This window comes from Drosophila teissieri, chromosome X (genome assembly GCF_016746235.2).
Source record: "Drosophila teissieri strain GT53w chromosome X, Prin_Dtei_1.1, whole genome shotgun sequence".
In the NCBI taxonomy this organism is placed as follows: domain Eukaryota; kingdom Metazoa; phylum Arthropoda; class Insecta; order Diptera; family Drosophilidae; genus Drosophila; species Drosophila teissieri.
In genome coordinates, this window is record NC_053034.1 from 17125772 (window position 1) to 17138189 (window position 12418).

Sequence of the window (12418 nt, forward strand, 5' to 3'; positions counted from 1 at the left end):
GCGACAATTTCGAGTGGCATTTTGTGGTAATTGATACAACTGCGAAGGCCATTATCGAACCCAAACCCAAACCCAATCTCAATCCCATAGCCAAACCCAAATCCTTTTTGTGCGAAAATTTGCCAGCTCGAAGAATGGAAAGTTGGCAAAACAGCGCAAAACATTTGGCGAAAGGGTGAAAGTGGCTAACCCTTTTCTCTCTCTCCCCCCGGAAAAATAAAAGGGCAATGTATCATGTAATGAGATCAACTTGGCATCGTTTACTGGCTTTTTTCGGGGCACTGCATTGTTTGCGATAGTTGATGCCGCGCTGATATGTGAGTGATCCCAAGTGCCACACAATAGATCCCGCTGGGACTGTGTCGTTTTTCGGGAATTAAGCTGCATTTATGTCGTTTGACTTCTATGTGGCATTTATGTCGTTTGACTTCTATGTAGCATTTATGTCGTTTGACTTCTATATAGCAGATTAAATCGATAAGTGTGCAATTTTGAAGTAATTTGCGGCATTAACTTGTTAAGCATCAGTTGCAGCTATAGAATATATAGCTAGTAGTATCCCAAATCATTTGTAATTTCATGACAGTTGTGGCACTTACTATGGCTACTCTTATATTACATCCTATTTGCCCCTGGATCCCACGCTATTTTATAGCTTATATCGCGGTTATTCCCACTTTATTTGCTGCGCTTGTATCTTTAGAATGCCTGGCACTACGAGATACCCATCGCATCCATGGTTTGGTTTTTACTGCTGCTCTAGATGCATCCATAACCAATCTGCTTTCAAGATCATCTGTCGATAGCGACCGCGAACTCTTGATGAACAGCCAAGAAAGAACGTGTGTGAATCTTTTCCGCAATTCAACTTTTATTGAGTGGATCAAACCAGAGTGTGTGTGTGTGGGTGTGTGTGTATAATACCAGGGCTATACTACGTACATATATCAGGGGTTCACGTTAGCTGCTGTGGTCGCAACTGTTTGTCTATTGTTCTAGACAACTCCGACTGTTGCACGAAAATTAATTTCCAACGGCAAGTGCAATGGTTCTATGCTGGGTTTTACAGGGGGCTTGAGGGGGTTAAGGGGGTTTCGGGGGGTTAAGGGGAGTGGGGGAAGGGGGGCATTGCAGATTTACCAGGCACTGATAAAAACCAGACGCTAAGGCTTGAAAAGGTCGTCGTTTGCGGCTGTGTGTGCGGCATGTTGCAGTTGGGTATGTCGTATGTTGCTACTACCACTACCACTACTACTGCAAATGTTGTTGCTGCTGCTGCTGCTCTTGTTGTTGTTGTTGCAAAGTTTTCGCGGGCCGCATAGCAAAATGCACCGTTATGCGAACGGCGAACGGCAAACGGCGAATTGCTGCCAGCCATGTGCCCTGCGTATCTATGAGATACAAATGGGCAAAAAGGCAAGTTTACATATGTGCGCCGCGCCGCGCCGCATCTCAGCTGCCATGCCTGCCTCACAACCTGCTGCTGCTGCTGCTGCCACGCCCCCCCATCTGGCAGCCCATTCCGGCCGCCCCCATTTTGGCCAATGTTATTTAGTAGTTAATAATGAGCATGTTGCCGCTGTCGTTGTTTGCTTTTCGCCCACGCCACCCTCGCTGTTCTTCTTTTCCTTGCTTCTATGCGATCTTAGGGTATCCAGGGTATCATGGGTGCCACGAACTCCAAAAGGGCTCTTAAACAACAGCCAAGGCTATCATAATATTGGCGGCTTCGAAAGTATAGCCCAAAGTTCAATAGGCCACATTTTAAACGCACACTTTTAACGCTTTCAATCGCTGATATCTTTATGTATATCTTTATGTTTTTGAAGCGTATAAAACGCATAATTTTTGTTACTTTCTAATTAGCATATAGCATATATTTAGCATATAGTATATAGCATAAAGGATATAGCATATAGCATATAGGATATAGCAAATAGGATGTAGCACATGTAGCGAGTGTAACCCTGCGTCGCATATCCCTGCCACGCACTTGTTGCCCTGCCTCGCATATCGATGCGTGCATCTAATGCACTTTCTCCGCCCCTTTCTCCTGCCCCCATAATCCTGCTACTGCTCCTGCTCCTGCTCTAAATTCGCAGGAGGGAGAGTCCTGACTACTGCCTGTCCTGGCATAATGTGATGTAGGTTGTTGTTTTCCGTGTGTTTGCCAGCGAGGAGGCGAGGAACTCAAGGACATGCCGCTTCTCACGGACGCACAAACTTACCTCCTGAATGGTTATGCAAATTTGGAGCACCAAATATACACATATATATGTATATATAGCTATAGATATATGCTGCATTGTGCGATGGAATTCCCACAGAATAAAAAGATAAACTTTGAGGCTTAGCAGTAAAAAGGGAGCCCATTGATTGGCTCACGCACTTGTTGTTCGCTATCATTAATCAATGGGCCAAACGAGATGACGTCGCTCGGTGGTTTCTTTATGCTAATGTCCTGTGAGTGAGTTCCTCTTGAGTTTCTGAATTACCGGAAAATGGGGCAACCAAAGTAGAAGAGAGAGACTTTTTGCTAAATGCCAGAAAATGTTGGAAAATGCGAGAAAATGCCAATAAATCACATACGAAAGAGAGAGGCAGTTGCGGTTTACTCTTTCGCTTCACTTGTCAGCGGCATCATTAATAATCCTTTACTTGCCCCGTTGCCTACTTAACGGCGGCAAGAAAGTGGAGAAAAGTCTGGATGGAAAAACGAAACGAAAACGGAAAATCTACGCAGAGAGCAGAGTCTGAAGTGGAAGAAGGTAAATGATGCAAATAAACAAATGTCATATGCGTTGCGCATCTGCAGACGGTGGAAAACCCTTTTCGACTGCTGTCAACCTCAAAAATGTCATTAGGCAGGACGTGCTCTCTCCTTTCTCCACTTTCGCTCCTTTCTCTCCTTCCTCTCCTTTCTCCTTGGATCCAGATCCCATCCTTACGAGTCTGTCACACATATGCTCAATTCGTGTAATTCGATTCAAAAGGACTCGCATTCCTTGATTCGGAATTAATGCAAATTAATGATGCCAAAAACCGGATCCCAGCGTCCTGTGTGAAATCAAATGTTTTTTTCCCCTTTTGCCTGTTTTGCAAATAGTTTTTTAATGATTTCGCTGCTGGGTTACTTTTCTGCTATATTTTATGGTATTTTCTTAGCCTTGATTTCGCTTCAAAAATGTTCAATATCTTCGCAGCTAGCTTGAAATCAACATTAAAAGTTTGCCACACGTTTGCCAGCGAGTTTGCCATATCAAGTATCTAGCAATTTTGGCACTTAAAAATTAATAATCCACCTGGCAACAAGAAATGAAGATCTCGAGTCGAGCACAATTGACTGGCGAGTGGCACTTAAGAGTGCTGGAAACCGAACAATCAAATCTGAATTATTATACAAGCCGTAAATGCGAATTAACAGAAGCTGAAACTCAAACTCAAACTCAAACTGAAATTGAAATTGAAACTCAAACTGAAGTTGAAGCTGGAAAAAACACGAATGTGCGAACGTATCAAAGTCTGAGCGGGCAATTTATAGTTTGAAGCTGACAATCAAGGTGGGCAAAGGGAAAAATCACTGGCTGTGTTTTTTGGAAGCTGAAACAATTTCAAGAAGCCCCATTAACCTCAATTAGTGACTTCGGCCACGAACGAGATGCAAAACAATGGCAGCACACAAACCAAAAAAAATAAAAAACCAAAACCAAAACGAAAAAAAAGTAAAGTAAAGTAAAGAAAACACACAACTCGAACTGAAACTGAAACTGAAACTGCTAATTAAAATAATGTCAATAAAATTGTTGTCCATTATATGCCAGCCGAAAATTGCATCCGAACTTAAGACGCTGGATTGCCAAACGCTGAGAGGGCCAAAAGTCGAACGAGTAGCAAAAACAAATACGAGTACGAGTACAGAAACGACAAAAAAAATGTTAAAAGTAACAAATACAGAAAAAATAATTCAACACAAAACAGAAAATAATCACAAGTTGGCCATAAAAGTCAAACTCAAAGTACAAAGCAAGCGCCATAAACGAAAAGCGAAAAATGAAAAACGAAAAACTAAAAAACGAAAGATGAAAACAATAAGTCAAGGAGTTAACTTATTTACTCACACGCCGCCTACAGTGCGTGCCATTAATGTAGAGCTGCGAAACTGGGGCAAGAAGGAAATGCCAGCATATGCTAGCAACTAAATATATAATTATTTATTAAATTCGTTTTTTATATATCCCAAAGATATACAAAAATATTTACTATTCCTAACCACTTGCAAGGCATTGTATGATTCACCGTATAAACTGAACAATCGAACATGAAAATATTCCCACAGATTTCGTAAGTCCGCAGTCTGCAATTGCGGCTGCTGCTGGCAAAGCTAATTATTAGTTAACTTGTATCTTTAAGATACGCGCCACTCAGGTCGCAGCATTGCTTAATAGACCAGAACTCCCCTGCTTCTTCTCGCTCGGTTTTTCTCAGTTTTTCTTATGCCCAGTAATAGTAATCTGAGTCTGAGTTTGAGTCTGAGTTGGAGTTTCCCGCCAAAAGTCCGTTGGTCTGATGGCTCCATTGTCATAACACGTTTCCGTGCAGTTAGTCGCTTAGAGGTTTTGTATCTCATGGATGCACACACAAAGTCCATCCATCCAATAGTACAATTCATTGGCTTTCCCAGCGCTGTCAAATGCATGATTTTCACATGTATCTATTAGATACGTTTGTATCTCTATGATTTTTTTTCCCTCTTTTTTCCTCTTTTTTTTGGCGCACTGAGCGTGTCAATGCGTAGCAAACGACACAGTTTACCTCGCCAGCGAGGGCGGCCACGCCCACAACTCGCAGCGAAATTATATAGTCCAAGTACTATATATAACTGCAGCTAGTTGGTAATTTTCCAAGAAAGATTTCTCCCCTGTGGGAACAGAAAAACAGGCAACTCTCTAAAAGCTAACAGCTTGCCGGGGAAAAAAAAGAGTAGCTAAGCAATCATCGCTCGAAGTTGTGAAATCTGCATATTAAAAGCCGATAGCAGGATATAGATACTTTACACTGCACAGTGGTTTCTGACTTTAAAAATGTGGTAAAAGCATTATTGTTACGATTTGAATTTGCATACCTTACAAGTTTCTATTGACCAAATGCTTTAATTCTTTTTAATCTTCAATCTTTAATTTTTCCAAAATTATGTTTAATGCGCATTTCGAACCACTGTTCGTTGGTTGGGCAACGGGGGTTGAGGGTGTTGTTGTGCACACTCATTAGAAAAAGGTCAGAAGTGGGTTCGGAAAAAATGAAACATTTGTGCCGTTGATGTTCCCGCAGGAATCGCCGCTATCTATAATGCGTTATGTCTATCTGCGATTGCCAATTGTGTGTATTGTATGTATTGTATGTATAATATATACTTGTGTTGCTCAAATACTTTAATGCTGCCAATCGACGGCATATGCAGGAGTCATAAATCTGCTGCGAAGTGCTGATGATGAGCTATGCGTTTTCCATGCAAATCGCAATCGCAATCGCAACGAGGCATCGCAGTTTAATTGAAATGCAAATGCAGGAGATTGGCAACTGGCGGCCATTGTGGTCAGAAGATCACGCTTTCAACAACAATTCCACAAAACCAAAAGCCAAAACCGAAAACCAAAAACCGAAAACCAAAAACCGAAAGCCAAAAGCCCAAAACAAATTTAAAACACGATCAAATGCTAACGAAATCCGAGATCGCTGACGTTGGTTCTATGTTCACTTTGTATCTACAATATATATCGCTCAGTAGCTGTATCTCTATCTCTGTATCTATCTGTATCTGTATCTGTATCTACAACTTGGAGCGCAGGCCTTCGCTTTTGTCTGTTTGCACAGCAATCCGCAATCCACAAGTCAGAAGTCACCAGTTTAGGTATATCGGTGTCCATTGGACGTAATTAGAACGAAAAGCTCGAAAAAGATGCAACGGAAATTTGGTGTGCGACTGAAATGCATCTGTCGGATTCTAATTCCAATTAAAGAGGCGCTTACCCAGGCGTTGAAGGATGTTTAGCAAAGCGTAATGCGATCTCATCTATCAGCGGCACTCGAAGAAAACAAATCTGAACAGTTTCGCATTAAATATATTAGAAATATACATGCAGGAAGTCAGGAAATTGAATTTTCTTTAAGTACTGCTTAAAGAAGTTGTTTGAAATAGATTGATTTGAAAGTAAATAACCTTTGAATGCATTAACACAATTTAACAGCTGGCATTAGATTAGCAATTTCCCAATTTATTAATGCAATTTTTGCTGCATTTTTTGATGCAACTTTTGATGCAGTGCAGCCGCGTGATCATTTCGATCGGCAGCAACGTTGCCGCTCTTCACGGCAATCGAAACTTGAGGCAGCTGGCATCTTCGCGGCACCCTGACACCCTAGACTCTAAACTCGCCACCCTCCCCCCTCCTGCCTCCTGCCCCCTGCCCCGCTTGATTATAATAATTTAAGCCGCATAAGAAGGAAACCGAACCGAAGAAGAAAGCGCCTTCAACAAAGGACAAGAAAGAAAAATTACTGCCTAGGAAGTGGAAGTGGAAGTGGGATGGTTTTAAAGGAGCTCCGAACTGCGCCTGCAATATGCAAATTAGCACGAGCCGTATCCAGATATATATACATATGTATATAAAAAAAATATCTATATATATTTGTAGGGAAATACAGCCGGCTGTAGGGCGGGCACCCTTTCGATTTTTATGAAAAGCGGACAAACCCTTGAATCGAAGCGAAGGTGAGTCCAAAGTTCCGAGTTCCGAGTTCCGAATTTCGAATTCCAAGTGAGGCGAGTAATGAGCAAAGGTGTTTAATTGTCGGTCCTGCCAGGACGAGGTAATTCATTTCTTCTCCTCTCTTCTCACTTCTTTTTTTGTATTTATTTTTGAATTTATTTTTGAAAAGCAGCTGGATAGCTGGATGGCAAAAGCTGCAGCAATTGCCCGGCGATGGCCAACTTTTCGCGTCGCAGTTTTCATTCCCATTGTTCGGCAATCATATCAATCGCAAGGGGTTAGATTGAATAAGGTGTTGAACGCTCTTCGATGGGCGCACTTTGATTGAAAGACAAGCATATGTTGCTTATATAATATATATGATATGATATGATTTTATATATGTTATATATGATAATATGATATGTAGAACAATATATGATATATATTATACGTATGAAAATATGTTATATAGATTAATATGATATATATGATAATATGATATATATGATAATATGTTATTTATGATAATATGTTATATATGATAAAATGTTATATATGTTATATATGATTATATATGATAATATGTTATACATGATAATATGATATATAGAATAATATATAATAATATGATATATATGATACATATGAAAATATGTTATATAGATTCATATGATATACATATATGATAATATGTTATGTATAATAATATGTTATATATGATAATATGTTATATATGATAATATGATTATATATGATATGAATATGTTACATATGCTAACTTCAGCAGACATTGCAATGCATTTCTTTTGCAAATGCCCCAAAATTACTCCATTAAAAGCGCGCTTTTCATGTATTTAGTAGCGCTCAATTGCGATTGATGCCCATCTTTCAACCTACCTCCCCCCATTAACCCTTTGAAATACCATTGAGTCCTGCATTAAATTTCACTCACATCGCTTTTCGCTTTTGGCCTGCGGCCGTGTAAACAGCAATTCGCGAATCATTTATCTATTACGCAATTACGGAGGGCGCAACAATTGCCGCCTGTTGCTCCTTTTACCCCCTTCGGTGAAATTGCCCAAACCCCCACCCCCCTACCTCTACCCCTTCTCCTGCCCCTTCTCCAGCTCCTTCGATCCTTGTGCTGCAAATTCGCATTGCTAAATTTGGTGTAATTTTTTTTTGTTTTTTTTTGCGCGCTGCTTTTCTTTTTTTGTTGTGTTTCGCAAACCACCAACAATGTGCAGGCGCGCAACAATGGCACGCACTGTGTTATTACCCCCCCGTCTTGAAGCCACCCCCCTCCAGCCCTGCAGCCCCTCAACCCATTTTGCCCATTTTCAGGTTCACCCCTTTTCAACCCCTTGCAGTTGCAACACCTTTGCGTACTCGCCACGCCGCACCACCCCCTTTCCATTTCCCATTTCCCTACCCCCCTCTCTCTCCTCTCGAACTCCTTTCTCCTCGTGTGTGCAATTATCGCGCATTTATTGCGAAACAATGCAAAATACACGGCCATCAACTGTTGCTCTTCAGCTCCGCATCTTCCATATGTTGCTCAAGCACATGGAAAATTTATTTGAGTGTATACAGAATAGTACAGAATAGCTAACTTATATTTAACAAATGCGGCAGCAGAGCAACTAAAGGTTTATTATTATTAAAGATAAATAAATAAAGTTGAAGGATTATAAAATAAAGTAACATAAATAAAATTAAAGGTTAATAAAGTAAAGATAGATAAAAAAAGTAAAGGTTAATAAAATAAAGATAAATAAATAAAGTTAAAGATTAATAAAATAAAGATTAATAAATAGAGTTAAAGATTAATAAAATAAAGATAGATAAATAAAGTTAAAGGTTAATAAAATAAAGATAAATAAATATAATTAAAGGTTAATAAAGTAAAGATAGATAAATAAAGTTAAAGGTTAATAAAATAAAGATAAATAAAATAATAAAATAAAGTTAAAGGTCAATAAAGTAAAGATAAATAAATAATTGCTGAGGCAAATCAATGGCAACATATTAAAAGATAAATACTAAAATAGGTGTATTTACATTTATGGTATTCGATAACTGCCCTTCTTTTCTCTCACTGCACATGTGTGTTATGCAATTTGCTATTCTTTTTTCTTCTCTGCTGTTTTTTTTTGTTTTTTGGCAAAAAGGTCAAAAGGCAGCCGATGTCCTGTGGCGCTGCTGACGCCGGCAGAGCTACTTCTGTAATTGCTGTCAATCTGTAGTTGTTGTTGCTGCTGCTGCTGTTGTTGTTGCTGCTGCTTTTTGGCAGCGAAAGGGAAAGCATTTTTTGTGAGATTTTCCATGTTTACGCCTAATTAACAGTAATTAACGCATTAAATGGGCGTGTGTGTGGGTTTTTCGACTATATGTTTGTGTGTGTGCAAGTGAAAGTGTTTAGCAGGCCCTTGAAAATGATGGAAATTGTAGAAAAGTGTGTGAAACTCAGCTGGCTGAAGTGCAAGTAAAAGAATTTTAAAGATCCTACCAAATTAAATTATGAAACAATTTCCGTGTCTAAAAATATATAAACAAAAGGTTATTAATCGTATATCGTATGATTTTAAAATGATAATAACAATCTAGCTACATAAAGTTGTATCTTTAATTGAATCGCCTAGCGTACACTGCTCAAAAACGAATTGATTCGTTTGTTGCCCAAGAAACCCGAAAAAAGTCAAAACAAATCAAATCAATTTGCGCCGCGCACACACACACATGCAAGCACATGTCGAATCAGCCAACCAAAAACAACGCTAATATGACACTTTAACAGTTAGGCCAACACACACGCACACACACACACACGCACACACACACGCACACACACACGCGCACAACTAATAATAAAAAATCATAATTTCAATCAGCGACAACAGCAACAGCAACAACGATGAACGCCAGCGAGCGAGAGGGAGTGCGAGATAGAGAGCAAGAGCATCATCGGCACCTGCATATCGCTCACTCCCTTGCACTCGTGCACTCACACACCGACGCAGTCGGCAGCGCAGTCGACGCAAAAAGAAATAAAACAAAAATAATAAAACTAAAGCAAGAGCCACAAAAAAATATCACTCAAAATCCAAAGGCGGCGAGAGAGCGCCTGCGCGCACCGACAGAGAATGAGTGCGAAAATGAGTGCGAGAGAGAGAGTGTGTGGAGGGAGAGTGAGTTTCTAGAGCGCGCGCGAGAGTGAGAGGGCGCGAGCGAGTGTGCGAGCGAGAGGCCAGAAAGTAAACTTGAAAGCCGAAGAAAAATCAAAGCCAAAAGCTGTTCGAAAAAAAGTAAAAAAAAAACACAAAAAAAAGAAAACAGAAATATAAAGAAGAGACATTCAATGGCGTTTGGTGCGAGCGAGACACAACGAGGCAATTGTTGTTTCTCTCTCCCTTTTCATCCTCGCTCCTCTTTGATTTCTTACCATTAGTATTACCTGAACTTTTACCTCAAAAGGTTGCATGTAATGTCATAAAAAATATATTAAAACTTGCTAAGCTCTGGCTTAAATATTTTTTGAGCTGATTTCTGTATTAAATGTTTAATCACATTCGTATTCTTATTAAATTTTTCAATTACAATGAATTTATGTTTACTCACTTTTTAATGCGAAGAAATAAATTGAAAACAATCTGAATTTTGTTCCCTAAATCTTTATATTAATGTAAATGAATTACTTATCATAGTTATTTGATTTATTTAACATTTAGCTTTCCAGTATATAAACTATTTCTTTTAGTTAAAGGTAACGTAATATATAAATATTTATTTATTAAATATCGATATTAAATTGATCGTTAAATACAATTTGTGAATTTATTATAATAATCATTAATCTAGACTTTTTAATATTTACAATTTGAAGTATGAAACATTATTTGCAGTTCCTTTGGTTTTTTAATAAAAAAGTGTTTTAAATTTGATAATTTTTTGGTATTATTGATTTTTGCAAGCAAAGTCCACTTTAATTCTATAAATTGAATTATAAATATATATATATCGCTATTTTTTGTTGATTTGTAAACAAACAAATATCAATAGAGTTATTCTTATATTTTTCTTAATATTATATTTAATATTTCCTTAAAAATGTCATCATTTCTTATTGATGTTTTTAAGTTTTGGCGAGAGCAACAGATATTGGATGTCCCGCTGCTGCTGCGCAGGTGGCAGTGACGTCGACGTCGGCAGAGCCGCACACAGTCGCACACGTGTGACATACATGAGTGTGTGTCCGTGTGTGTGTGTTGTCCATTGACGTTGTCGTCGTCTGCTTTTCTGTTTTTTGCTTTTCTTTTTGCTCGCCAATCAAATGGGGCGGGGCTTAAATCGTTTGCTTCGCTTTTTTCTTCTTTTTTTGTCAGTCTCTTGCCCTCTGCCACTGCCGCTGCCGCAGTCGGCCGCGCTGCCGCTGCGTTTCTTCTTCGACTTTTTATGTGACACTTGGCAATGTGTGTGCCCGCGTGTGTGTGTGTGTGCGATTTGGTTTTTATTATGCGAATTATCGAAAATTGAGAGCGGCTGTCTTTATGAGCGCTTTTTGCGGCTTGAGTGAGATAGTTTTAGTTTATTTTTTTAATAGATGGGACTAGTTGTACTTAATTGTTTTAATTAAATTTATGTTTAATAAGCGGTCTTCGCAGTCTTTTTCTTGTACTAAATTTGAAAATTTTAAACAAAAATAGTTCCTTTTTAGATAAATAACCAAAAAACACTATAACTTTTAGGCTCAAAAAATATAATAAAAAATATGCATAAAATACAAAAACTATTATTCTTATTAATAATAATCTAGCAGCCTTTTTTATAATAATCAAACTGATTGCTTTGCAGCAGCGCTTACTTAAATCAATTTTGTTTAATTCTAAAAAAGTACAGTATTTGTAGAAATTCTAATCAATAAAATAAAAAAGCAATAAGAATTTAAGCAACTTAATAAATAGAGATAGAACAGGTAAGGGAATCCACTTTTATTAAAATGCATGTCTTCAAGCAAGTTCGAAAATGTTTCGAAAACGAGTTCGAACCCCTTGCACTTTTGGCTCAAAGACAAGTGAGCGAGTGAGTGAGTAAGTGAGTGAGTGAGTTAGTGAGTGAGTGTCTTGCGAGCATTCGGATTGAGTGGTTTCTTGAATTCCGGCGATTTTAATCCAGTTGGAATTCTGCTGGTTGGCGGAGACACTTGTTTTTTTATGCGCGATTTGCAGTGTATTTCGAATGCACTTACTTAATTTGTAATAGAAAATAGTGGTGCATTTTTAAATGTTGCTAACTTTAAGCATTCTCACAACTTTACTAACAACTTAATAATTTTGATAAAATTGAACGCTGATTTTGTGCTTGATTTTTGAACAAGTAATGATCATTTTTTTTAAATAAGTTAGTACTTTTTATGGTTTTATATTATATTATATTATATTGCACTTTATTTAAGAAATCATATGAAAACATCCCATTGGTTTGCCCAATAATATGTGGCTAAATGCGCTTACCTTTGTGGGTGGTGGGGGGTATGTTAGGGAGGGGGTAGTGGGTGGTGGGGGTGAAACTAGGAGCAATAAAATGAAATGAGTACTTTTTTTGCGGGGTGAGTACATTTTTCGACGCCGACGGCGGAAGCAAGCATCGTTTTTTGTCTTCGTGTAGTTGGC